The sequence below is a fragment of the Dinoponera quadriceps genome, unplaced genomic scaffold (genome assembly GCF_001313825.1).
Source record: "Dinoponera quadriceps isolate SergipeBrazil2010 unplaced genomic scaffold, ASM131382v1 scaffold1425, whole genome shotgun sequence".
In the NCBI taxonomy this organism is placed as follows: Eukaryota; Metazoa; Arthropoda; class Insecta; order Hymenoptera; family Formicidae; genus Dinoponera; species Dinoponera quadriceps.
Genome location: NW_014555679.1, coordinates 1,497,650 through 1,524,047, shown reverse-complemented (window position 1 = coordinate 1,524,047; position 26,398 = coordinate 1,497,650). Strand labels below are relative to the sequence as shown.

At 45.6% G+C, this 26,398-nt stretch overlaps 1 protein-coding gene across 1 annotated transcript in view; it reads left to right on the top strand.

Moving 5' to 3' along the window:
* Positions 1-14,951: 14,951 nt before the first annotated feature.
* LOC106745137 (serine/threonine-protein kinase MARK2-like) overlaps positions 14,952-26,398 on the top strand; it is a 104,787-nt gene continuing 93,340 nt past the window's right edge. The window contains exon 1 of the mRNA XM_014620443.1: positions 14,952-15,034. The gene's annotated coding sequence lies outside the window, so the exon portion shown is untranslated. The remainder of the gene's footprint in view (positions 15,035-26,398) is intronic.

Genomic DNA, 26,398 nt, shown 5'->3' with positions numbered 1-26,398 from the left:
GATGACTCTCATGATATCCCCTATTCTATTTCTAAGACGTCTTCTATTTCTTCTATTTCTTAACTACGTCAGATTCTCATTTCACTATTGAGAGATAAATCGCACAGAGAATGAGAAGAAATGATAAAATATTTAACCGTTCCTCGCGCGCGCATGCAAAAAAGTCAGAATACCAGACCGTGCAAAAAAAATTACTTTTAATTTTCTTCAAAACTTCGTATGTACGAGCTTCAACTTCAAGCTTTAACTATACAACACCGCATCATAGGCTGTATTCAAGGAGCGCGCTATCAGTGCTATTGCGCCATTCTACTTTTATCGCTCACTAGATTTAAAACAAGGATACAGTGACGCAGTTGCTATTGATAGCGTGTACTCCAAACTCAGCCATTGTTTTACTAATTAAGCTGACAAAGGTTCGTATTCTGAGTTTATCTTTACCGATAAAAGTGCCTTAAATACGGCCTCTCACTCAACCAGGTGGCTTCTAAGCCACTTTTAGAAACACTTTCACCGGTAAAAGTGAGCTCAGAATACCAAAGTCCACCAAAGAAATTTGTTGCGTGAAGTCGTCACGCGACGCCTCGGATGATCCAAACGCGGGATATAATATCACCTGTTACTGCTCGTAATCGCACTCGGCTCTTCTTAATAATTCAAACGCCGGCGAAATATCGTCAACACGATGCGCGATACCGCAACGAGCGGAGCGCGTCGAGTATTTGAAAAGCGCGCGGCCGAATGAACGGCGGCGGTGCGCAGCCGCGGACTCGCGCCGACGCGCTGCGCGCCTGCGGGGCCGACGACGACGGCGCGTCGCCATCTTGAAAAATCGAAGTTCGGTGATGTCTGTATGTGGCGAAAGGTGGGGGACGGTCGTTAACGCGGTGCATCTCGGACGGAAAATCTGTCACAAATGGACGAATATCCCTGGCGCTGAGGCCCGCCCGAACGCGCCGCCGTAACGTCGCGTACTTTCCGCGCCCGTGCCGCGCGACACGGCACGCAGCAACACACTGCCTCCGTCGTCGCCGCTGTCACCGTCGTCGTCGTCGTCGTTGCTGCCGCAGCCGTTGTAACCGCCTCGAGCACACCCAAGGTGCTCCCCGCAGTCGCTCCTCGCCGATCTGCCGTGGCGAGGGTGCGCGCTCTTCCACGACCGCGAACGTACGCCCAGTGAGTAAAGTGAAGTACAGTGCGTGCCGCGCGAGAGAGAAAGAAAGGGAGAGAGAGAGGGAGATAGAGAGAGAGAGAGAGAGAGGAGTACAGTGTCGATAGTAACTGCGGCGGTGGCGATCGCGCCGGTGTATAGCTTCGAGCGAGCGTCATCAGGCGGGCGAAAATCGTGTGTGTGTCCGAGCGTCGCGATCGTGTTCGTGTCTTTCCGCGAAACGGACCTCCTCCTCGTAATCCCCGTTCACTTGAAACCGACGTTATTATCGTGCAACCGCGAGGGAAGTTCGAGCGCAACGGTGAACAAGCGTGGCGGGCGCACCGTAATGGGCGAACGGAACGTGCATGCGCTCGCAGTGTGAGCAGCATCATCTCGACCTCCTCATCGACCTCCTCGGACGTGCTCTCCGAGGACACGAAGAGGGACGGTGTAGAAAACGTGCTCGGAACGGCCGCGAAGGGAGAGATACCGCGCGGCGTCTCGTTCGGTAGACGAAGGAGAGAAAGAGAGAGAGAAGGACAGAACAGAAGAAGAGAGAGAGAGAGAGAAAGAGCCGCCACTCGATCTCCACGAGAGGCGAGACAAGGCGGACGTACGGACGGAGTCCCGTAATCCTGAATGGCCGCCGTGGCCGCTTTCTAGGTTACTGACGGACAAGCGGCAGAAGAACGAGCGAGCGAGGAAGACAGAGGAAGAGGCGGGCGTGAGTGAAAGAAAGGAGCGAGGACAAAACGGAGTTCGGTAGAGGTAAGAACGGCGGGGGAAGAGAACGAACGAGTGAGAACGGGCGAGCTGGCGAGCGAGCAAAAGAGAGAGAGAGAGAGGGAAGAAGGAGAGAGAGGGAGAGAAAGAAAGCGTTTATTAAGCGTTCGGCAAAGAATCCTTCCGAGCTCGCGAAAATCCGTACACAACAGTCGATATCGAATACATCAAAGCGTAAACAACGTCGTACTCGTAAACAGAGAGAGAGAGAGAGAGGGGTATGCGAGTAGAAAAGAGAGAGATTGCAAGTAAAAATATCTGAGAGCTTCGAACACCGAGGACCGACCGTCCGACCGATCGAGAGAGAGAAAGAGAGCGAGGTATAGAAGGAGAGTAAGAGGGGCATTATATAGGGGAAGAAGGACGGAGCGACACACCGAACGACCGTGAGCGCTCGCGAGCGCTGTCGCGCGGGCGCGCGCACGCACCCGCGACTCCGACACGACTCGCCGCGACTCCACCGTCTCCGATGTACGGCCACCATCGAGGAGGCACGCGAACATCGTGTTTCGGCGGTCTCTCTCGTTCTCGCCGGCGAAGCGCCGCCGCCGCCGTCGTCCGCGAATCGTCGCGCGCGTTGACGGAGATCTGAGTCGTCGGCATCGCTCCACCTGGTGCTGCCGCTACCATTTCCGCGAGAACGCGCGGATCCGCTATCGTACACCGTTACCAGCACACCACTACTATTGCTACTACTACTATCACCACCGCCGCCGACACCACCTTCGTCATCGTCCTCGTACGTCCTCGTGTCCGCCGACGTCGTCGTAGCCGAGGCCTCGCCTGTCCCGGAGAGCGCGTGTGTGTGTGTGGTGTATGCGCCGCTTCAGCCGTACCCAGCTCGCATGTATGCATCTCGACACGTATGTATTTATTATCAGTATATGAAAAAAGAGAAGAGAGAGAGAGAGAGAGAGAAACAGGGATAAGAGCGGTGGCTCATATCTTTTCTATACGCACATGCGTATATGGACATATTCGTACGTGTATGCCGTGCGAGAGAGCTACGCGTGTGCGTAGGTGAGTGCACGGTGTGTCCAAAAAAATTGGGTGGGGAGGGCGGTTAGCCAGCCGAGCTCGTCGCGAGGAGTCACTTCGCTTTTCTTGCTCCTCGGTTTCTCTCTCTCTCTCTCTCGATTTGGCTCCGAGGAGGCTTCCTGCCCCCTTCCCCCCGCTCTCCGCCCCTCTGTCTCGTTCGCTCTCGCCGATGCTCTCCTGTGATCGTATCCCCGCGTATCTTGGCCCGCTGTCCGTCGCCTTCCTAACCTTACATTTCCCTCTGTCACCAAGTTCGTCCCCGTTTCTACCCGCGTCGATTAAACCTTCAACCTGTTTAAAGTAAATCTTCCGGACAAAGACTTCGGGCTCTGAAGCCTTTAATCGACGTCGGTAGAAACGGGCGGAATTAGATCCTCTCCCCGCCCCCCTCTAGGGAGCGGCTGTTCTTACCTGAGCGTAATATAGATCTCGCGTCGAGTTCGACGTTCGTTGGTCTTCCCCTCGCGCGAGGATTTGCCCAAGTAACACGTGGATCGATTTTTCAAGTCGCGGGGATCCCGGTGCTAAGATTAGGGCGCAAGTACAAGCAAAATTGTTCCACCGTTGGCAAAGTGAAATGTTTAAGTCGAGTGTCATAAAAGTAACGCAATTACGCCGTGATATCGGGTGAGTCGCGCGTCCCACGTTTGCAGTTGAACGCGGTTGCCCTATTCTAAATATTAGCGTAAAGTTCACGCTCTCGGTTTTATTACCGAGCGTATTGAGAGAAGTCACCGAGCGCTCAATGCGAGATACGAAGATTCTATTAGCCGGAGAGAGAGAAAGAGGAAGAGAGAGAGAGAGAGAATCTTGCTCCCTCGAACAACGAATTCTCGAATAGGCACCCTAACCTAACCTAACTCCCTAGCCGACCTAACCTAACCTCCAAGGCGGACACTGAATACCGATGGTGGAATTCATTCGTGTAATTTAACGCAAGGTGAGAATCACGCGTTCGCGTTTAAACACCGCGGACGAGAATACAGAACGGAGATGACGGCAACTTTCGGGTTGTCGCTGCCGAGGAAGCGGAACGCCCGTTTCCGCCGCGTGCGTGTCGATTCGTTCGATCTGGGATACCGGCTGGCGATTATCGAGCGTCTCGTATCTCTCTTTCTCTCTCTCTCTCTCTCTTTCTGCTCGTTGCCGTGCCGTCGGCACGTTGCCATAATACCATTCGGCGACTCCGAATAAACTCGCGTCAAATGCGCTGTCGAAGGTGCATTAATGAGACGCTAAGTGCAACAATAGCGCAACCCACATTATCCCGCAGCAATGTAGCTTATAAATTATTAGCTTGTAGCCGTTAAAGCGTGAACTTCAAACGAGACAGTCGATTGACGTATGCCACCTCAGTCGTCCTATTTTTGTAGCAACTGCAATACTAGCGAGGAGCATCTCGAAAAGAATCTCCTATAAAGTTAAGGTCGACCGTTCTCTCTCTCTCTCTCTTTCTCTCAGAGGCATCCCTGAGTGGGATACATCGTAGAGGGCAATGCGACGATTCAATTTTTTTCCTATACTCCCGAGCGTATCCCTTTTATTAACGTAATAATAGCGTCGCGTAATATTGCGACGCGTCTCGCGGAATAAAAGTGAGAAATTTAATCTCCCGCGGCGAATCATCGGCAGCTGAACGGTCGCGTTTCAAAACGTAGCAAATAATCGTTGTAAAACAGACGCGTACGAACCGGCAGCGGAGGTATCGAAGCGTCGCGGCGTGCATCGAAATGTGTCAACGATAAAGAATAAATAGCAGTCGCTTTCCACTCTCCAAAATTACGTAGAAAGCGTCGGTTTAGAATCCGCTCTTATACGCCATTGTTTATGCATTCGCGCTTCAACGCTGGTCAACACACGTGATCGATACGCGATGGACGCGTAGATTCGCGGAGTCTCGTGCATTTCTGTTGCTCAACGTACAACAAGTCGATAATATCGTACACACGCGCGGAGAGCTCAGTTCGAGGGATCAAAGCGAGGGGAAGTGTCGGGAATTAATTTGAAAGTTACCGAATCATAAATTACCCGTGTATTCGCGCGTCGAAAGTTTCACATACAAAAGCAAAGCAGCGGCGCGCATGAGTTATAGAAGCGGCGCTTTACCCGACGAGGGGGGGTTTATTATCAGGAAGTGTATCCCCCGCTTATTCCGCGCCTTACATTCTACTTTAATTGCTTTTTATACTTTCACGAGCGCGTGCATAAGCCGCAAGTACGCGGCTGATACGCGACGCTGCTCGCGTTACGTCGTCATTGTTCTCCTAATGATATATCTAACGATAAAGCACCGGCTCTCGTCAGTGAAAGAAGAACTTAAACGTTACATCCCGGCAGGTGTCGTCGTAGCGTCCCGCGTTCACCCTCGCGAAAGCGATCGCGCCAATGTAATTATCGCGCTTATCGAGCCCTATACGCCGCCTACAACTTCGGTTGTCCAATTTCGGTTAACAATAGCTGCTGCCGCACGCCGCTTATAGCGGCGGTAATGAGGAAGCAAAATTTAGTCAATTACGGGTAGCACGAACTCGTACTACGTGCACGTTAAGACGTCGATCTCGTCTCACGCGATTTTTATACTCTCCTCTGTTTTTATTAGATTTGCAAATTAAATGAAACGAGTGTGTCTCCTTCCACAGATAAGATAAAGATAATCGGACGGGTGTATATTTATATATCCACGATCATACATCGGCTGAAGTATATTTTGTGCGGCGAGTTCGGAGAGGAAGGAAGATTCTTTGTCGAACATTTGATAAAACATATATATATATATATATATATTTACAAACTATATGTGTTACGCGTTCTCGTCTCTTCTGGGCGTCTTCTCGGTGTTTATTATCGTGTCACACTAATAATACACTCGCGTTGGGCGCGAAATGTCGATCGACTTATCCTCGTTTACTTACGTTGGCTAAGTGAACAAAGCTCGCCTTTAGAACACCGACGACACCCGCAGAGACAGAGCGGATAGAGAGTAATCTTCTTAGCGACGACTCGCCCGGCAGCGATTTATTCTTGGATTACGCTATGGAAGCCGGGGGTTCTAGCTTTATGTAATACCTTTCCTCGCTAGTTGTGCTAGCGCAATTCCGCCGCGGGAACTGTCTCGCGAAACGCGCGCGCAGCGGAATCGGCGGAGTGACGGTCCCGATAACAGCGGGCGACAGCGGCGTTTTGACACGCACAGGTCGCCGCAAACGCGGTTAACAGGGCCGGCAGCCTCGATAAGCTCGATACTGACGTTTAATATGTCAGTGTACGCCGCCCGATAATTCCTACGGGAATGCCGATATTCGAATATATAGACTTATCGGTATCTTTTCACGAGGAGAAAAGGATGCTCGACAAAGGCGCGATTAATTAATGAGAATCTGTACGCGCGTATAATATCGTCAATCGTAAAAGCATGGATAACTCTCAAAGGAATATAACAAACGATTGTTTCTTTACTGATCGACGCTCGAATTTCGGTTATAAAACTCATTATTGCTAGTTTATTATTAAATTTTTCTTCGGTACAATGCTATTACACGATGCTTATATAAGCTGAAAAAAAAAGTTCGATAACAATCACCAAACATTTAATTACACGTATTATTGCAATTAAATAGTTTACGCATAAAGCATATAAAAATAGAAACTAAACAGTGCACAGTATAAGAAGAGAGAAAAGTCCTTCTCTTCGTTTAGGTCATTATTTCGCTCGTAAATTGCGAAATTATTCTTATTGTTCTGAAAATGATTCCTACATTCGGCGCATACTCGAGTGAAACAGCGAGACCACTCGCGCTCGAAATCTTGCACCGGTTCCCGCGAGATTCGCAGCCGGCCCTGGCCGTTTGCCCTAACTGCGCGTGTACCGATGACCCAGTTCATAGGGACGGTGCGGTCTAGGACCTAATTTCGCGTGACTCCAAGTACCCCAGATTTCTGCTCGCACCTGCGCGAGCATGCCGTTATCTCGTTTTTTAAAACCAATAATTTGCATTTCGCGCGGTTCTCAGCGTTCTACAGGTGGCTCCAGGTCTAGTCACCGCGTCTTACGTCGCCGATCGCGTCCCACACGATCAGGGAGCTTGATACACTTATTGATCGTGACGCTTACATAATTCTAAATGGTACGTTGAAAATTCGTTAAACGACGACGGGAGAATCTGACGACGTAACTTTCTTCGACGCGACTGGGTGTGTATCAATGCTCGTAACACGACAGCGGTTACTTTTACTTTTTTCTTTTCTCTAAATGCTAAACAACGAGGAAAACGCGAGGTTTATCTTCAATGCCACTTCGCGGTAATCTGTTTAGTCATAAACGTGTACAATAACCGTGACATCACATTGTCGCGCGATCACAACCCTCTTTAGCCTCGTCGCGGCAATTATACCAGTTCACAAATTTTTAACTTTTTGTCTGCATTCGGAATGAAGATAGGTGTTCCCAAGTGGTTTTCTGGTCCGTTGAACAGGAATCCGTTGTCCAAATTTGGTTATTGGGTCACAATTTTGAGAAAAATGACGAAACCATTCGCGAACACCTATTCTCATTTCGTGTACAGAAACCTTGCTGACCGGCGTTACGATTCCCTGCAATTGTTACGTTCTCGTGAAAGTTACGAGCCATCGACTCGCACTGCCGAAAAATCAGATATATACGCTCGTGAATTCTCACCGTTTCGAAATTTGCGCGTGCGAGTTCGCTCTATAATTAGCGGTAATGTCTCGCAGGTGGCTGCGGAACGAAAGTATATTCGAAACACCTGTTCATGGCGAACTGTCGTCGTCGTCGACGTGCATTTTCTTTAAGGCCACGCGACAATCGCTCCTCCGCGCGATGTCCTGCAGCTGTTATCACCGTCGTCGTCTACGGGCATCTATCAAAACCCGTTGACGTCATCGTTGCACGCGCGAACGTGAGCCGCGTGTACACGCACTTCCGTGTACCGCGATTCTCGCCGCGTAATCCCTCCTCCTCCACTCGGTCGAGATTTTGTCGCGCTTAATCCGTAGATTCGCCGGCACAATAGCGCCTTTAATTAAGCGCGTGAACTCTCGCGCGAGCACGGGCATTGTTTCTTAATGCAGATTACTTAATAGAGGGAGAACGTAAATTGCTTTACTGAAACCGGGCTTTACGAGGATTACCGTTTAATCGACGAATGTTTAGAGAGATTTATTCTTGGGAGGAAACACGGTTACAAGGATGTTTCGAGAGATTGTATCCTCGAGGGCGAACACGATTGCGAATTTACCGAGAAATCGTCGGTTCGAAAGTCTCACTCGTTAAACGTGGAATGTAGGATTCGCCTGAACCAAGGATGATTAATGATTCAATTGCACTCGTTCGGGAATCGGCTACAAATTAACCGAAGCGTTCATCAGCGGGGAATTCCATTTCACGCGTTTCAGAGTATAACAGAGCAACGGGATCGCGCGTCGAGCAAAAAATTCTCGAACGCCCCTCTGGCTCATTTTAAACGACAGGAATGACGAATCGCTCGACTTTGTGCCGGAATCGTCGAGTTTCTATTCGTTGGTCCGCACTCCTGTCGTTTCAGGGATCATTCGAGTATATTCAAAGATAAAGTCATGTCGAAGATAAATGAACCTGTCGAATGCGACATGCATAATCAACGCTAAACGCTATTTGTAAGATACGAGCGTTGGACAGAAAGGCCGAAAAATATAGCAGCGTGTCTCTCTGTAATATTTTATACAGCACCGTCGGGTGTTTGTGGCTTTGCCGCCAAGCGGTCGACCAGAGGCGGAAGCGTGTCGATCCTCTCATTTTATAGCCGGCTTTATGCTTCTCGACTCGCAAAAGGGCTGCGCGATGCACACGCACGTTCTCTTGCGGAATCGCATCGTCGGAAACGCCGTCGTTCGTATTTATTTATCGACGCGAAATACGGGTCGCGAGCCGAATGCAGGCGTTACGCCAATTCTCGGAAGCCGCGCTGTCACGCTTTTACGTAATATATAGATCGTGCCGGCGTATTTAATTACGTTTAATTGTGAAGTAACGCTCGCTCGTAAAGAGACGATTGCCCCGTTCGCCAACTTTTACGGTCTCTCTCTCTCTCTCTCTCTCTCTCTCTCTCGAGGGGTCGTTATCTCGGCGGCGCTCGCGATTCGCGCCATTCTCGACGTACGATAATGTTTCTCTCCTTGTTTCACGCGCGTCTGATAGACGGTACATTACTGCATTTTTTTTCCAAGCATTGTCCTCTTTGACCCCAGAATTCGTGATCTCCCGGTGAAAGTCCCAGCGTAAACTCTAACAGCGGGAGGAAGAATGACTCCGACAAATTTAAGTTTGTGTGCTGTCATGGGTTAAGCATTTGAATTTTGTTAAAAGTTATACTTGAAGGAAGCGAAGGATATCGGGAAGGTCGTGGGAATCTGAGATATCAGTAAGTCTATGTTTATGGGAGACAAACACAACAAAGGCTTGAACTTGCTTTCTGTGGGTTCTAAGACCCGGTTTTTTATTTTCTGGTTAACTTGTGGTTTAGTCTTAACCTGATGATAATGTAAAAGTTGATTTTCTATTATGATTAATATTTATGGTTGATTCCTAAACTTTAAAAATTACCATTACAGAATCATCAGTCAATGATTAATCATTTAATGATTAACCATGAATAGAAAAAAAAATTGCGTTATCATTAATTTAAGTCTAAATGACAAGTTAACCGGAAAATGTAAAAGCGGGCCTAAAAGTGGATCTGGATTAAGCGAACGAACATCTGCGAATGAGCCCGAAAAATGGGTAGGGGCAAACACGTTTTTTTTTTTTTTTTTTTTTATACAGCAGTGGACAGAAAGGTCGGATACGAGATACGTTGCGAAACTCGTAAAAAAAAAAGTGTCGCAACCTTTCTGTCTACCACTGTAACTACACGAGATCGAACACGTTCACCGATGTTCATTCCTTTTTCGGACTCGTTCGCAGATTTTCGTTCGTGCCCGTTCACTTGGTCTGGATCCATCTTTAAGATTTAAGGTGCGTTCAGTCCGCCGATGCGGACTGAATAAACAGGTTTCGATCTTTTCGACAAATTTTGTTGCCTCGTGCTCAATAATTTCGCAGTCCTGATGATGATTATCATTAAATCGACTGATCATTTTTCCACGTTGTATAATTATTTCCCTCTTACGCTGGATATATAATTGGGGATAATTATTTTTTTATTCTTACGTCGTCTCATTGATTCCCATCTTGAGCCTTGCCAGAGCCGGCGAGTCCTTCGTAATTTCTTCTCTAATTTCTCGTTCCCGGTCACGTGCCGCTGCGCAAGGTACGCGCAAAGTGCGCGAGAAGACTATCTCGCTTTCTCGAACGCGCAGCGTTGCCTTAATATTCATTAGTCTCCATACGTGTGCACGCGTAATTATTGTTTGCGCGTCAAGTGGAAAAAAAAGTTGCGCAAATATCGAGTCGCCGACTGGCGATCTCTCGCCAAATATCCCCTGAGCGTGTCCATCGCGAAATAATTGACGGTAAATACTTGCGTAAATGGAGACTCGTGGGCATAAAATCGAGAATGATCGTCTTAATCAGCTATTAATCAATTGTATGATTTACGTGCGAACGTTTTATCACGTTTTCAGTGAAATCATTAACGCGTCGATCTCGAAAGTTTTCATCCTCCTTAATTATATCTTCGAAACGTACCTTTAAAAATATTAATAAAAGTACTTTACGCACATATAGACTTATCCTAGCTTTTCCATAATCATGTAAGTGTAAAATGTAGAGCTGCCTATGTTCATCTCGTAAGTTATATCTTCTCAGACATATCCTAATTATGCTCCAAAAGTTACTAGTCACCCAGGCACTCGTTCTGTCGCTACATGACCATTTAAATGTAATCTATATTCCACATATCGCTAAGGCCGCTATTCGTAGTAAAATCTTATATTTAAGACCGTCTTAAGTTCATCTTCAAATGCTTCGTAGCCAATGAAGTGAGCTATGCAGCATCTGAAGATAAACTTAAGACTGGCTTATATATAAGATCAGACTATGAATATCAGCCTTAAGACACTACCCAATCGCATATAACGCATGCAAAATATATGTCTTCGATACTCCTATAATGCCAAGAAATATGATCGTATCTCACTTCTTTATCACCGTTCACGTTGGCTAAATATCCACCAACGTTTCGTGCTATATAAATTTACATATAATGTAAGATATAATATATAACATCCGTAAAAGATAAACTAATGTATGATTTAACAATATCGGGCTACAAGCGGGCGTAATAACAATGACTTAGTTGTCACCCGCCGTTTGAATATATATTGTTTGTGGCTTAATTTTTGCAACGAATCTATATAATGATACATTCAATCAAGATAATAATAATAAAGTACAAATTCGCCTGTGCCTTTTGGATATATGTTATCCGTCGGCACATTCTCACAGATCTGTCGTTCTTCACGTGGCAAAATCCGCTCGATTGGAAGGCAATATCGACAGATCGTTCTCTCACGTAGCAGAGAAGATAATGCTCAGCGGGATTATTGTCTGAATGCCGAGGCACGACTTTCGCCAATCCTGTTTCATCCGACCAATCGCGAGACTCAGACTCCGCGTGCATATTTACACAGAGTGATCCACGTAACGTCACGTCGCGATTCCGATCTTTAATCGTGCTATTACTCACCGAACAGATTTTCAAGGAAAGATTCCAGATGGTGAGAAAGTGCGACAGCGATACTATCTTCGATAGTGTTATAAATTTCGAGAATCCTCAAGAATCGTTTTTCATCTTTCTATATGAAAGTAGGTCGTGTCAAATAGAACTTGGGAAGAAAATATTTGAAAATATGCTGTATAAGAAAATTATTACGTAGCTGGAAAATGCGGATTTCTGCGTTTCGGTACGCATTGCCAGTGATTTTTCTTCTACGTCTATTGATTGTTAGTTTCAAGAGCCTTAAACCTCTTTTCTTATTTTTATATAATGTCACGTTTCTCGAAAATCGTCGGCTGTATGCTTGAGTCACCCGGTACACATATATCTTTCCGTTGTTTTTCTTCGTCGCATTCTTTTTCTCCCTTTCGTTCGTTTCCGCAGACTTCTTATTCCGCTCGATTAGATAGAAACCTTAGGTAAAATCGAAGCGAGAGCATCGTAGGACCGTCTATTTATGCCTTTCAAAGGAGGTGATTTTACGAATTTCTTTTTCATGAAAAATTTCCCAAGCTGGTTTATATAAACACAAACAACGAACGAGTTTTTTTTTCTCTCCGATCTGATGTCTCCGGTTGCGGGATAACGAGAAAAATATACAAATTCTCGCAAGATTGAAGTACATTTTTATCCAATAAAATACTTCCGGTGAGATAGGCTCTGGAGAGGATACAAATCGGTTTATTCCAATTAAGGCCATACGATAGCCGCTTTAACTATATATATATATCGATGACGTCAATAAATAAAGACCGGAGAGTCTATTTCCAAGACTTTAATTTTACATCCTTTTTTCCACGCCCGAGAATATTTTTATAAAAAGCGTAGTTATATGTCGCGTCGATTTCGGTAATCCCTCGCGTTTCCCTCTTCAGTTTGACATCATCGTGTATTGAGGTGAATCGTGAACGAAATGTGAATGATACTCTGTCTAACGCGATTTTACGAAAATGACCTTAACACGGGCAATTCTCCGCTTCGTAATGTGCGATATGGACATTTCGGTGTGTTTTGCGCATAAATATCGTCGCGCTGTCTCTCTTTCTCTCTTGCGTCCCGGCGTATAAATAGAATTTGTAATATACGAACGTATCTTCGTAAGGTTAGACATGCGAGAGCCGCAGTTGGCCCGATATTACATTCCGCTGTTGCTACGAGGTATGATTCACGCTCGCCTACCTGTACAAGTTCAGCCTGTTTCGACAGTTAGCGCGAACGAACGTGCCCTTTTTAGCCCTTTTCAAAGCGTGGCCGCACGTGTACACGTGCCGACGTGAATTTTACGCGGTAAGAGCGAGTCCGGTATTGTTTGTCAACCGGCAGAACACGTTATTATCCAACATTTGTCCCAAAGTCTTATAATTAAGCACCCATACATAATATTCAATTCACACTGCACGGTAAAAAACTTTGTGCCCAATTTAACACATTTCACGCGTCCCAAACGGTCTACTCAAATTTTTGTGTTAATTTAACATAAAGTGAATATGTTGAAAATAGCACAAATGTTATGTCAAAAATTGACACAAAATTAATACGTTAATCGACACTGAAATATAAAATGTTATTTTAACACTTATACGTGTTGAATATCGACAACACAGAATGTTGAGATAACATAAACACACTACGTTAAATTAACATCCGGGTGTGTATGTTAGAAATTTAATTCAAAAAGTTTTAACAAGAGCTGATTTTGGCACAAGTACAAGATTTTTTTACTGTGTGTGTGTAAGACTTGAAATGCCGAGCGAAGAGCTTGGAAAACGATCAATATGTGGACGTTAAGATTGACGCACCTCTGAAATATTGCAAACGTCGTGAAAAGGAAAGGCTTTAAATATGTGTGCCTTGATAGTAGCGCATGTTCGCATAAATTTGCAAATATTATAATTGCACCTTCAATCGAATATGTGCGTAACATTCGCGACCGGTTATAATAATAGCCACTGGTTCGCGGTGACTCACCGTGTGACGGTCGCGAAAACTTGTTAGCGGGTATTTTCACCACCCTTCTCTAGGCGGCACTCATTTGCTCTCGCTTCAGCCTTACATTGTGTCTCCGCGTAAGCGAGCGAGCCGAACGGGCATCGCGCATTAACGTCATTTCACGGTATGATCAGCGTGCGTATGCGCGACAATCGGATGATAGGTATGCACCGTGAATGCATTCACGCAGGGATATCGGTGTGTAATTGAAGCCATGATTTACCGTGCATACCGATTAATAAAGCGCACTTCGTCAATCAGCGCAGCGAGCGCGCACCGTCCATCGGACAAGATCGATCTCGCGCGCTACTAAATTGGGTGAAAATGAGATCATCGATCGCTCGCCGGGCTCTAACCCCGATGAGCGTCGACGATTAGTTCCTAAGAAGATAATTGTTCTGTGGCGAGGATAAAGTATACGCGATGGCGAAGCGAAGAAGCGACCGGGTTGAACGAGCTGGTTCGCTGTCTCGCTAGATCGATACATTCGATGTTCATCCCGCACTTTCTCGGGATTCAATTGGGATCCCGGTCCGATTTCTCAAAACAATTATAGATTCTAGTTGAGAAATCTATGCAGATTCTAGTTGGAAGTGTAATGCTTCAAACGCGATTTCAAGTGGGAAATATGAACAAATTTTATTTGGCGTTACCCTCCAACGTTTTCTCAAAGATTTTTTTTTGGTTTCCATTTTACACTATAATTGAATGAAATACAGGAAACGTTTGAGTATATACTGAGTATATTACTACGAGTATATTGAGTATAACTATGTTTGAGATGGGGGTGAGATTCCCAATTGGTATCATAATAGGATAACCTATATTTTGACTGAAATTTTTACGGATATGCTCGGAGAGATGTTCGCCGAACACATTCGAGATTTATCTGAAACATATTCGCTCTCTCATCTGTTTCTCGGCGAGCCGGAGAAGGTAAACGAGTGGCCGGAGCTGTGTTGGATTTACTTTCCCGTTGATATTACCGTCCATTTCTTTTTACCGGGGAGTCGTTTGAATCATTAATGACTCACAGATGACCTCACCTTCAGATCACATCGCGTTCTCCTCTATCTCTTTCTCTCTCTCTCTCTCTCTCGGCTCCACTCGCCGGAGATTAATGTTCCCGCTTAATTCTCCGAAAAGGGCCGAAGGGCCCGAGCCGGTCTATTAATCCCACAGGTTTGAACGTTTGTGTCTTTCCTTTGTTCCAGGCGTGAGGAGAGAGAGGGGTGCATCGACAAAGCGTTGGAGGATCTGAGGCAGTGAAACTGGCTGGCCTACAATGTCCGCTACCATGCGGAGCACCCTGCAAACTGTTCCCGAGTCCGTGCCGGCCGACCACGTCACAAACACCAAAGTAAGTCGCTCGAAATCCGATTTACGAGTACTTTCGCGAAGACCGTGAAAGACCACGCAGGTCCTTTGTGCCTCGCATCCTCGCCTCGAACGACCGTGCAATCCTCCCCGCCCCCGGAGACAATGAGAAACTTTCGCACAACGAACGCGTTTACCACGAGAAATGTTGCCATACTAACGTTCTCAGTATGGGTCAGCATTCCACGTTTTCGTAGATATGAGATAAATTCGGAATATTTGCTTTTACCCGGGGTTTATAATTGCCTCGCGTTTCGTTGTTCCCGTGAGCTTTGATGTAGGGTAAAAAGCACACGAGCGTACACAGGGAGGTAAATTCCGAAATTTCATCTTAACAAGATTTTACACGAAGCTACTACCAAGTTTACGTTAATTCAATAACTCCAAACGTAATCATTTTTTAATATTGACAAACCGTAAACCAAAAAATTTTCGTACTCGCATATGAAGTATCTAGTATCCCGTCGAATANTCTCTCTCTCTCTCTCTCTCTCTCTCTCTCTCTCTCTCTCTCTCTCTTAACCAATTAACAGAAAGAGAAAAAGCGAAAGAGAGAGAGAGAGAGAGAGAGGAAGGGAGGGAAACTGCCGACTTCGGCCTCGTTAAAAAGTTCACCCGGAAATGCACTCGAAAGCGCGGCGAAGGTGAACGAGCCGGCGAATAAAAGAAGCTCGGAAGAGAAGTCGGGTCCGTATCCTCCTTTTAAAATATCGCGTGTTATATACGTGAACGCTGCAGTCGGCAGCCATTCCTCGACCTTTGAACCTTTCCTTACCGAACGGGGGTTGAAAATGTCACGGGTGCACCGCTTTGCCTGCCTCGGAGCTGTACGTTCACGGCTGACCCTGGCGATCGACCGTACGCGCGCGCGCGCGCGCGCGGTGTGTGACATAACGCCACGCTTGATTTACTTGGCGAATTCAATTCGTCCCACGCGCCGCAATAGACTTTCCTCGTGCGCAAGACGCCTCGACGTTTCCCTAATTGCTCGTTTCGCAACGCCTTCGGAGAGGGGGGATATCTTCACATCGTCGAAAAAGTGTTCCGCCGAGCCGATGACGACGTGACGATGCCGGCGTGGCCAAGTTACCCCGACCGTGACTAAAAAATAACGGGAAGCTCTCGCGGCGGAATTTTATTAATGTACGTCACGGTCGTAGCCGCCGGCCGCTAATCGAAGTAACGACGCTTTCATTTGAATTCGGCTAATTTACAAATGCAACGAAATAATGCAAATCGCGCACTCCTAGGTCGTTTACTTCCAGTCTCTCTCGTTTTGTCGTGGTTACCGCGGCGCTTGCGAAAAACGTGCTTGCGTACGGAGAGAGATTATGTGTGTGATTTCGCTCGTTATCGCGTAAATAATTTACAGAAGTTTCAGTTGTTGTTTTAAAAATTCAAATATACGGGACTTCAAGGCAATAATTTAGGAATAACGGGAAGACATTTAGAGAGAGAGAGAAACACAACGTATTCAGAATAATTGCTGTGAGAAGAACATCCTATATTTTGATTTCCTTATTTCTCGTGATAATCTTACGTAAGCTGGAGTTTATGGCTGGAGAATATGATAATATCAACCCTCCATTGGTCGCAATATTTCTCAATCTCTTGAATGGTCGCAATGTACTTCGCAGATACACTAATCTTCTCATTATTATTTCCTTCTCTGCTTCACGAAACAATTTTTCTTACATTAACGTTAGGCTGATAGACCAGGCACTAAAGTATGTAAAGTGAAGAACAAATTGAGAAATATTAGAATTGTAGTATTGATTGGATATTGCGACTAACGGAGGGTTAATATCACGATATCTAAGAGATGCCAATGTAAATAAATGTGTAATAAGCAGTTAATATCCGCATCAGGACGGACCAAATTGTCCGAAAAGCGGAATCATTGTCTCCGGGTCCGGAGTGTTACTCTGCCGTTCGCAGGTCGATCGTATGTGCCTCGTCAGGCGTAATATGTTAAGACCGTGGGTCGACGCTCGCGAACGGAAGAAAGTGAGCGAGAGAGATAGAGGTGGCTGGTAATCCGCGGCGCGGTTCTTAAGGTCGCGCTAATGTTTGGGAGACAATTAGAGCCAACTGCAGCAGAACTCCCATGAATCATTCGAGTCGGAACTAATTGTCGTTCCACGTACACGATCGTTTATTGAGCGTACTACTCTATCCACGGTTCGTCGAACCGTATTATCGCCCGCGCGACCTCCAGATGCCTCCCATCGCCACACACGCTCTTCCGCTACGCGCGTCCCCTCGGTCGTCGTCGTAGGTGGCGAAATGTTGCTCCGTTGTGACGAACACGTATCGCAAAGTCGCTTCGTGACGTCTCTGGTACATAGGGTGACCGCTTTGTATCAACGTCAACGCTTTTAGAAATTAAGATGATCCATCGACGCGGCGCGTGCATTGTCTTTGAGAAAAAGCCCCCGAGCCAGTCGATCCTTGTGTGAAATTGTTCTCGGCGTATCGAGGGCGAGTCAGATTGCGAATTCGATATAATCGATCGGCCGCATCATGTGAAAAGTGGAAGACTCGCGAAAGTAATTTATTAACGCGTGAAATTGTCCCGTGCAAAAATCGATATACGAATCACCCGTCGAATTAGGAGAAGACATTTCATATATGCTTTCATTCTTTTTTTTTTTTCATATTTTTACTATACAACGCTGCTTGCTTCTATCGGAAAGGCCTTCTGTACTTTGGAGAGATCCTTTGTTTTCACCTGTTCAGACTTTCGATCGGTATTGTAGACACGAATATGATTCGGCCCGAAGGTACGTGTCGTAAATAGGCCATCGGGTCTGATAGGCCCCCCCTTTTTTTTATACGTGTCTAGCCCGGATTTCGCGCAATGGATCGGAACAGAATCGTAGCTGATGACTCGACCGAACAGGTTTTCACGACCGGCGGCTTTCGAATTTTCTCTTGGCAGTGGCCGCGAGTGCTTTATTGCCGCCGCTGGAAGGAAGCTTTCACGTTTTCACGCTCGCGAGAGCGCCGATGAATCACCGGACGAGCGATCGGATTTAATCCTTTGCGCTCGTAATTAACGGTTAACTTTCGATTTTGCTGGTCGGTCCACCGCAGTCGCGACCGCTAACAGATGGTTTGCGCGCGCGTGCATTCTCTATGTATGATGCGTCGTGTGTGTGCAATAAGTTACTTAGATTCTGTTAATTAAATAACATGAGGTGGGCTCATCTCTCATTGTTAGATCAACATTGTCGGACGGAGCCATCGATTTCTGCGATCCTATAATTACCATTAATCCCACCAACGGGTTTAATTCTCTGTAATTCCGTAATTACTATCAACTTATCATCGAAAGATATTACGGTGTGTAATGTTTCACGTCGCAATATCTCTCATCCAATCAATCTTCGTTTAAAAATGAGAGAGAAACCTTGAACTTCATTTTCAGTATTTATGAGATGAGATTCCTTAATCACCTTTTCGGTGTAAAAGGTGCCAAGATGTTTTATATCGCGCGCAGTTACTTCTGCCGGTTTAGTATGACTTCATCTTACGGTACATTAAATGCTGATTTATACCTTGATTACTTGCGATATGCAACCTCGGTGACTCATGGTGTCCCAAAAGCGTATCGTAACGTACTCGCTCGACCATTGAAGATACGCTGTGCCGCTCGCACGCCGGCAATCGTACGGTATCGGCGATGATTTAAGGTGGTGCGATCGCTGGACCCTGAATAGGGCTCGAGTACCAGCGAGGTACGGTTTCGGCGGTCGATGACACATTAGATCCGTTTGAAACAACGCGCAGAATAATAATACGTCGGAGTCGGTCCACTGAACGACCAAAGACAGTATGCTCGTCACGGTCGCGTACCTCGTCGCAAAATGATCGACCGGATTTTTCGACATTTTGCTTCTACATTAACCATGCAACTTTCATCAAACTTGACATGTCGATGGAGAATCTCGAGGTACAACATTATACAGGCTGTTGTTGATGTTGGAGAAATCGTTACACTGAAAGAAATAAGTGTTACATTCAAGTATATATTTACTGAGGAGTTGAAGTAATTATTTTACTTGAATAATATATTATTTGAATGTAGCACTAAGAGAAAAAGGTGTTACATTTAAATAATATTAATTTAATCCCAGAAAAATAATTACTCCGATATTTCGTAGCAAATATTTTTTTTCAATATAGCGCTTTTTTCTTTCCTTGTAACCATTTCTCCAACATCAAAGGACAACAGTCTGCATAATGTTATATCTCGGGAATTGTCGTTTTGTCGAATATCTGCATTTTATCTTTTTCAATTTTTAATTTCAGTAAACAGTGATTTGATTATAAGTTTTCGACGGAATTTGCAGGATTAATGTAGAACCAAAATCCCGGCTTGGAAATTACGTCGCAGAAATTTCGACTGCGTATTGCACGCTGTAGAGACAGAAAGCACGATCATCAGAGAGTCGAGCAGCGTATATCATATATCATATCTCATGTGGCGCGAATAAATTCATTCGCATACAGAGAAACTTACCGATGTTAATTTCAACTCGACAAATCCTTCTGTCAATTTACGAAATTTTTTCTATAAAAAACCGCTCACTTTTAATATGAGAAACGTGCGCGCGATTGGAATTCTCGCAAAGGAGAGAGTTCGATCGGAACTCGCGAAACGATACGATCCTGAGATTAACGCGAGTCGTACAGTGCACGCTGTGCACACACATTGCACCCTTCATATTTCCGCTGATAGACTGATAATGGCAGCGTATCGTTCTGACTTTGGCTCGAGTGCCTCTACTTTTAGATAGGGCAACGTGGTATGGTAGTCTCTCTCCGGCCGTCGGATATAAAGTTTCGATTGTCTATAGACGTTCTCTATCTATATCCCTTTCCCGCGCGACTCGAGACGTTGTTAGCTGAAAGGGCGTTGGGTAAAAGGAAATATAGAAGAAGTAGTTCACTATTTGCAGGAAATATGGGGAAATAATCACTCACATACGACGCGTTGCCTGGCACAATTGTCGTTTTCACGCGTGGGCAAGATATTTCCATCCCGCTCAATAATCACCGGTTTATCATAGACTTATCTGAGAATAGCCGATGCCTGCTTATTATTAATAACGAATGATGAACATATTCGCTCGTTCGTTATACTGACCATGCAGTCAGGTACCGTTTTATTCAAATATGAACATCTCTGTGAAGATTTTTGAATTTCTGACACAAACCATATTATTGAAAATAATGAAAATTACGACGTGTTCGGATGAAGGAAACGCACGAAGCAGATCGCAGATGCTGTTGTCACGCGCACCGCATTCACGGTTGTCCGATTGAGTGGGTAAAGTTTTACGGCCCGTTATCCGCGCGTCACGCCTCGTTAATAATACAAATCGCAAAGTCGACGAGGAGCCTCGTGGATATCCGGATTACGAGACGTTAAAGCCTCTTCTCCGACCTTGAACGGCGTAACGGTACCAAAGTCGTGCAGAACGACGTCGATAAGCTTAATTAACCCGGTTAACACTCGCGCGGAAGAGATGCAAGATGCGGCAAGGTCGTGTCTTTTTATCTCGTATGGCCTCTTTCCACCGAACACCCCGCCAAATCACAATGACCGTTTGCTCTAATTAGCATTGTTGTCGAGCGCGTAACGATGATTGAGATCCGAGCCGGCTTCGTCGTTGCAATTCTTCCACGAGAATAAATTCAGAGCCGATCTTTTCGTCTCGTTTCGTTTTTTGCCAGATTTAATTTGTCCACAACAAATAATTCGGAGAAATTAATTTTTCAGGGATATTAATCCGCGCGTGACAGGTGCCATTTAATGGATTCGCAATATATTTCTTGCGTCGTTGAGAGAAGAATGACGGGAAAATAACATTACGACGATTTAAGTGCGCTAATGCAATTTGCGGGATTGACGAAAATGATTTTCCTCAAACGCGTCCCTTCCCTCAATGGCGACAATTTATCACGCCGGACAAGACCGCCTCGTTTATAAACGCGATTCACGCTGACTAATAAACTAAGACTAATCCGCTTTTTACGGCTACGCTTTCTCTACGTATTCGTCCGCCAATCGGTGATAGAGGCTGTAAATCACGACGCGCGCGTTAACCGCATCTGCCGAATGCAGTTTCGGCAATTGCGTTTCGTCATTAATGACGCATTCACCGTGGAAAATCGAATGGACGCGTCGCACTTTTCCTTGTCACGCGAACAGAATAGACAATGTGATGGCAGGCCCATTAGATCGATCGATTGTCGCTTTGGAAAAAGCAACTTTTATGCAGAGGAATGATATAACTTAAATATAATTTATAAGAATTTTGTGAAGTAAAATTTTTAATATATATTTTTTTTGACAGACGGTGAGGGAAAGGAAAGGGCGCGGAATAACGTTCGAAAATATTCTTACGGCGACTTTTTAGCGGGGAGTCCTGCTGGATAAATATGACTCGCAGACTTTTCCGAGTGCTCTCGTAAATATCCTTTACGAGAGTCAGTCCGGGATATCGTACTTCGGAAGTACTCTACTTTGTAAGCATACAAAATTATGATAACGGTCTCTCCGCTGCCAGCACACGTGCGTAATCCCCCCGTGCAAGCCCTCTCTCCGTGGGGTTCAAACTTATTGTATTATTTTTAACTATCGTATTATGGATTTTCCATCCTTTCCGTCGTAGACTTCGAAAGTGCGGAATATAGATTAATTTATCTAGCACAGTCCTTGTTTACACGAACTGCATAGCGCCTATCACTCGGAAAACTCCTCGATGCCTTGATATTTCAGGTCAAGGAAAATTCGTTTCGAAACCGTTGTCGGGAAATTTTGTTGTTAAGAACGAGAGAGCAAGAAAGACTGTCATAAAAATGTTACAGAAACACAGAACAATATAGACATCACGTCGTACATATGAAGTAATTTTGTACACGATATATCAAAGATCAACGTGCAAACGCTGGAACGTCGCTTGGCCGCGAAACGTAACGAACGGCGGCGGTGTTACGGTGTTCTCTGTCTCTTTCTGTCTCTTTCTCTCTCTGGTCATTTTTCTTCGGCACAATTTCCGCTGCTTGCAACCGTCGCGTTACTGATGCCGACGACCATTCGTTGTTTACGTATCGTGAAAACGTCACATCACGCACGATCGGTGGTTGCTGTTATGTCGTTCGGGAAGCGACGCTGGAACGACGCGTCCGGGACATCCGTTTTTCTCGCGTCTCGGATGCATGCCGGCAATACCGGTCTCGTCATGGGACGCGCGTCCAATCGCGATCAATTAGACGCCAAGCGGAATTGCATGGGCGCTGAGTCGTTCGCGAGCGTCATGTGTGCACAAGCGGCTTTAACCCGCGACTGTTCTCGGTCTTTTTCTCTTTCTCTCTTTGCCCCTCGTCGTCTCTCTCTCTCTCTCTCTCTCTCTATTTATCTCGTTCTCTCGCTCTTTCTCCCGTACACGAGCCACGCGACACCGGCGTGGATGACGACCGTTTCTGCACAGTACACACCGTAATTGTTCATTGAGCTCAATTCTAACGCGCGAGAGAGATCGGGCGCGAAGTGACGGGTGACGTTCGAAAGATGAATCGGCATTCGGCCGACCTGTGGTAAAAATGGTGTCTCGTGCGGGAAAGTCGCAAAAGTCTGTCGTAGTACCGAGTAACAGTTCCCATATAAGTTATCTTCAAAATTCAAAATTTTCTCGCGCGAGAAAACCCCGTTTCCCGGAATGTTCTAGGTTAACTTACTTTCACATGGCACCGTTCATCCGTAATCATTTTTTTCTTATACTGAGAAAAAAATCCGAATACATAAATATCTATTCGATGGATACTAACAACATATTTACTCAAATCTAGATTTTTTTTATTTAAGTATACGAACAATTGCTTCCGCGCGAAGAGTTACAAATTTAAGGAAATGTGTATTTTTTCACTTGAGAAAAATGTTCTCTCAGCAAAAATACATATATTGGTATAAGTAAATCTAAATGCCCACCGAATAAGTATTTTTTTTTTATTTTTTTATTTTTCTCCCAGTGCGGGATATCATAAATGACGGTATTGATCTTTGAGCTCGATTGCGTTTCTTTTCTGAGCGCTTCTGATTAAAGTCATGGTGAGTAATAAACGTTGATAATTCAAGCATGTCGTCCGTATTTCCCGACCAGTACCGGTTTCTTTTGTGCTAACGAGAGCGGATCATGGAAAAGTCCCTCCATCGGTCTTTCATCAGGCCGCGTTCGTACGCGATGGGGCTTAATTCAGCAATGAACCAGAGAGCAGGCCTGTTCCTTCACCCGGTTCACCTTGCCCCGATCGCCTTCTTGGACGCTCTCGAGGCGGACATAATGATAACGCAGTCGCGAGAGGTATCCAGTTTTCGCGCTGGGTGCTGGATTATGACTGACCCAAATGTAGCGACGGCCTTGCGGGACCGCATACCCGTCGAGAGAAATGCGGATAAATATAAGATCAAACTTGCCGGATTTATCCTTGCACGCGCTCGCCGCGCTCGAACTTACAGCCGTCTCGGCGCGCCGGCAGCGACTGGTGGCGTCGACGTGCGAAGTAACTCTCTAATCTCCGGCATCGCGATTTTAATTGCGCATTCGGAACGGTCGTGCGATTACGCAAAACCCCGTATACGCGGCGAATACGGTTATGGGCTCTCTTTCGTTCGATATGCGTGTTCTATTAATAATATTATCGCGCTTGCCCGCGGTTTCCGCGCGCGTAGAATGTAAAAAAAAAAGTCGAGTTCATCGCCTCGAGACAAAGATCGGACGAACGGGAGAGAGAGAGAGAGAGGAAAAAAGCGCATCTCTAATAGCCGTGCCGCTCCGTCGACGATATCCATCTAGGGCGTAGAATGCGCGTGCTAGCGGTATGATCTCTTCTCGAATGTCGCTTATAATCGTTCGGATTTAGTCCGCGGCATTTCGCCAATGCAACCCCGGCACTAGCTGGCACATTTAACCGGCGTTCGCCTCGCGACGTCGAACTGTCACGGTGAGGCTCACCCGAGCGGTAATAATCGGTCCGCTCGCCGCTCCCGCCGATCGATACGGGCTTATCCGGACGGTAACGCGAAATCGCATCCACGAACGATGCGCGACGACACCGATGGCACCGCCGGCTCGTGGTTTCTCGCGTGTGCCGTCGGCACACACCGCAAGCCGATCACGTACTCGCGCTCTTTTCTCGGTCACCGTCGTTCCCCGACGTTTAAGAGGCCGACGCATTTTTCGACGCTGAAAATGCACTCCCAGCCGTTCCACTTGCACGCCATTGATTTCCGAGCGACAGAAGTGCGAACCGACCGACCGACAGGTCGACCGTAAAGTCGCGATCAAGGGGCGAAACGGGCTCAAAAACTCGCCGGTTCGCACACTGAAGAAGGAAAGTTTTCTGTTAAAATTAATATTCGCTAAGAAACATTGGAGTAATTATTTTATTTAGATTAAGTTAATATCGCCTGAATGTAAACACTTTTTTTTCTTCCAGTGTGCTCTATTCAAGTAATATTTATTTAATTCAAGTGAAATAATTAAGCGGATGGCAAGGAAAACGTATGCAGTAAGGAAATTTATCAGCCAATCAATGAAATACATTTATGAAATATGTAAACTTAAAGAAATATATTGGTTAAAATCCGATTGAAATAACTGGTTGAACTTCTAGTTATTTCTGCTTAAAGCCAAATTTATCATCACACACACATACACACACACACACATATAAATATTACTATCGTCTTTTGGAATACATAATTCTATAGAAATATACTAATTGGTTGGTCAATCTTCTCACTGCTTTTAAATCTTACTGTTTACGTTTTTCTACGTGCCACGTTCTTTATTCCAACGCTCCGTAGCAAATATTTACTTGAATGAAGCACTGTTTTCTTTCAATGCAGACTCCTCGTTCGCGATTTCCCAGCGATGTCGCGCAAGGGTCCCGTTTTTGCTCGTACCCGTTCGCAATTTGCACTCCATTCAGCGGCTGTATAATTCCGACGGCGCGAGAATATAAACGAAAGTGGTCGTTAAGCGCGGTAAAAAAAGAATAATAAAGGAAAAGAAACCGAGGCCTCGATGATGCATTTAACGCTAATTGTCGCAGATATCGAGTGCATACGTTTATTAGCGTGAAATCACTACGGTATTGTAATGATATCCCATTGAAAATCACACGGCACGGACGACGACGGACATGCCTTTAGGTGCTGCAACGCGTCACGGCGTGCGGTTAATTGCGGCGGTGCCGGTTGAAAATTTTTCACGATCGTATCGCGCGGGGAAACTTCTCTGTCACGGCGGAGAGGACGCGCGACGCGAGCGTGCTAACGCGCGTAATTAATAACCGCGTTAACGATAAATATTAGTGCGCACGTGTCGCGTCGAGGAAGACGCGGCGCTCTCAAATTTCGCAACGCGCGCGTCGCTTTGAATTGAAATGTACGGTAAATCCGCGAGCATCACGAGAGATCTCGACGCGCATAACTTCAGCGCATTTTACTCCTCCTCACGCTCGTTCATGTTAATCCTAAGTTGGCGGAATCACTCGAATAAATTTTAAATTAAAAATTCTAAATTGGGACTTTTAAATTAGAAAATATAATCTCGTCGATTTATATATTGTTACAGTCTTTAATGTATGTTTTATTTTCTCTTCATGTACACGGAGAAAAATAAGTTTACTGTTGTAGCAGAACCGTCATTGCTACTGTACACTGGAAAATAAGTTTGTCGGATCTACCTGACAACTAGACAAACGCGTTTTTATTGATGGAAACGGAATTTCCGTTTATAAAAGCCAATTTGGTTTATGAGAATCAGAGATCTTACCGAAAGTACTACCGAAAGTTCAAATCGTCGAAAATGATTCCCGTTATATGATTCACCAGGTGTACGCCAGGTGTCACTCAAGGTAGATGTTCCGACTATTTTCCGCGGCAAACGTTGGTCGGAAAATTCTGATATTAGGTTTTTTGAATTCCTTGGGTCTCAATTATCTTAAAACGGTATTTAAATTTTATGAATATCAATATTTTTGTAGCCTCCTCCGAAATGGGTTAATAAATCGTTTTGCTGTCCACGTGGTAACTGACAGATTTTACCGCGACAGCACAAAATTTGCCATGCCGGGAAACTAATTTTTCTCCGTGTACATACCTTAACGTTATGTGAAAGAAAACACTTCTCGTATCTCGAACAATTGCGGACGCTGGTCCGTTCAGCCGCAGCACTGGTTGCAATCTGTAGCTCGAAGTGCAACATAACGGCTAGATAGAACAATTACCGATGTCGGAATGTGCACGTTGCTTTCGCGCTACCGGTGGAGT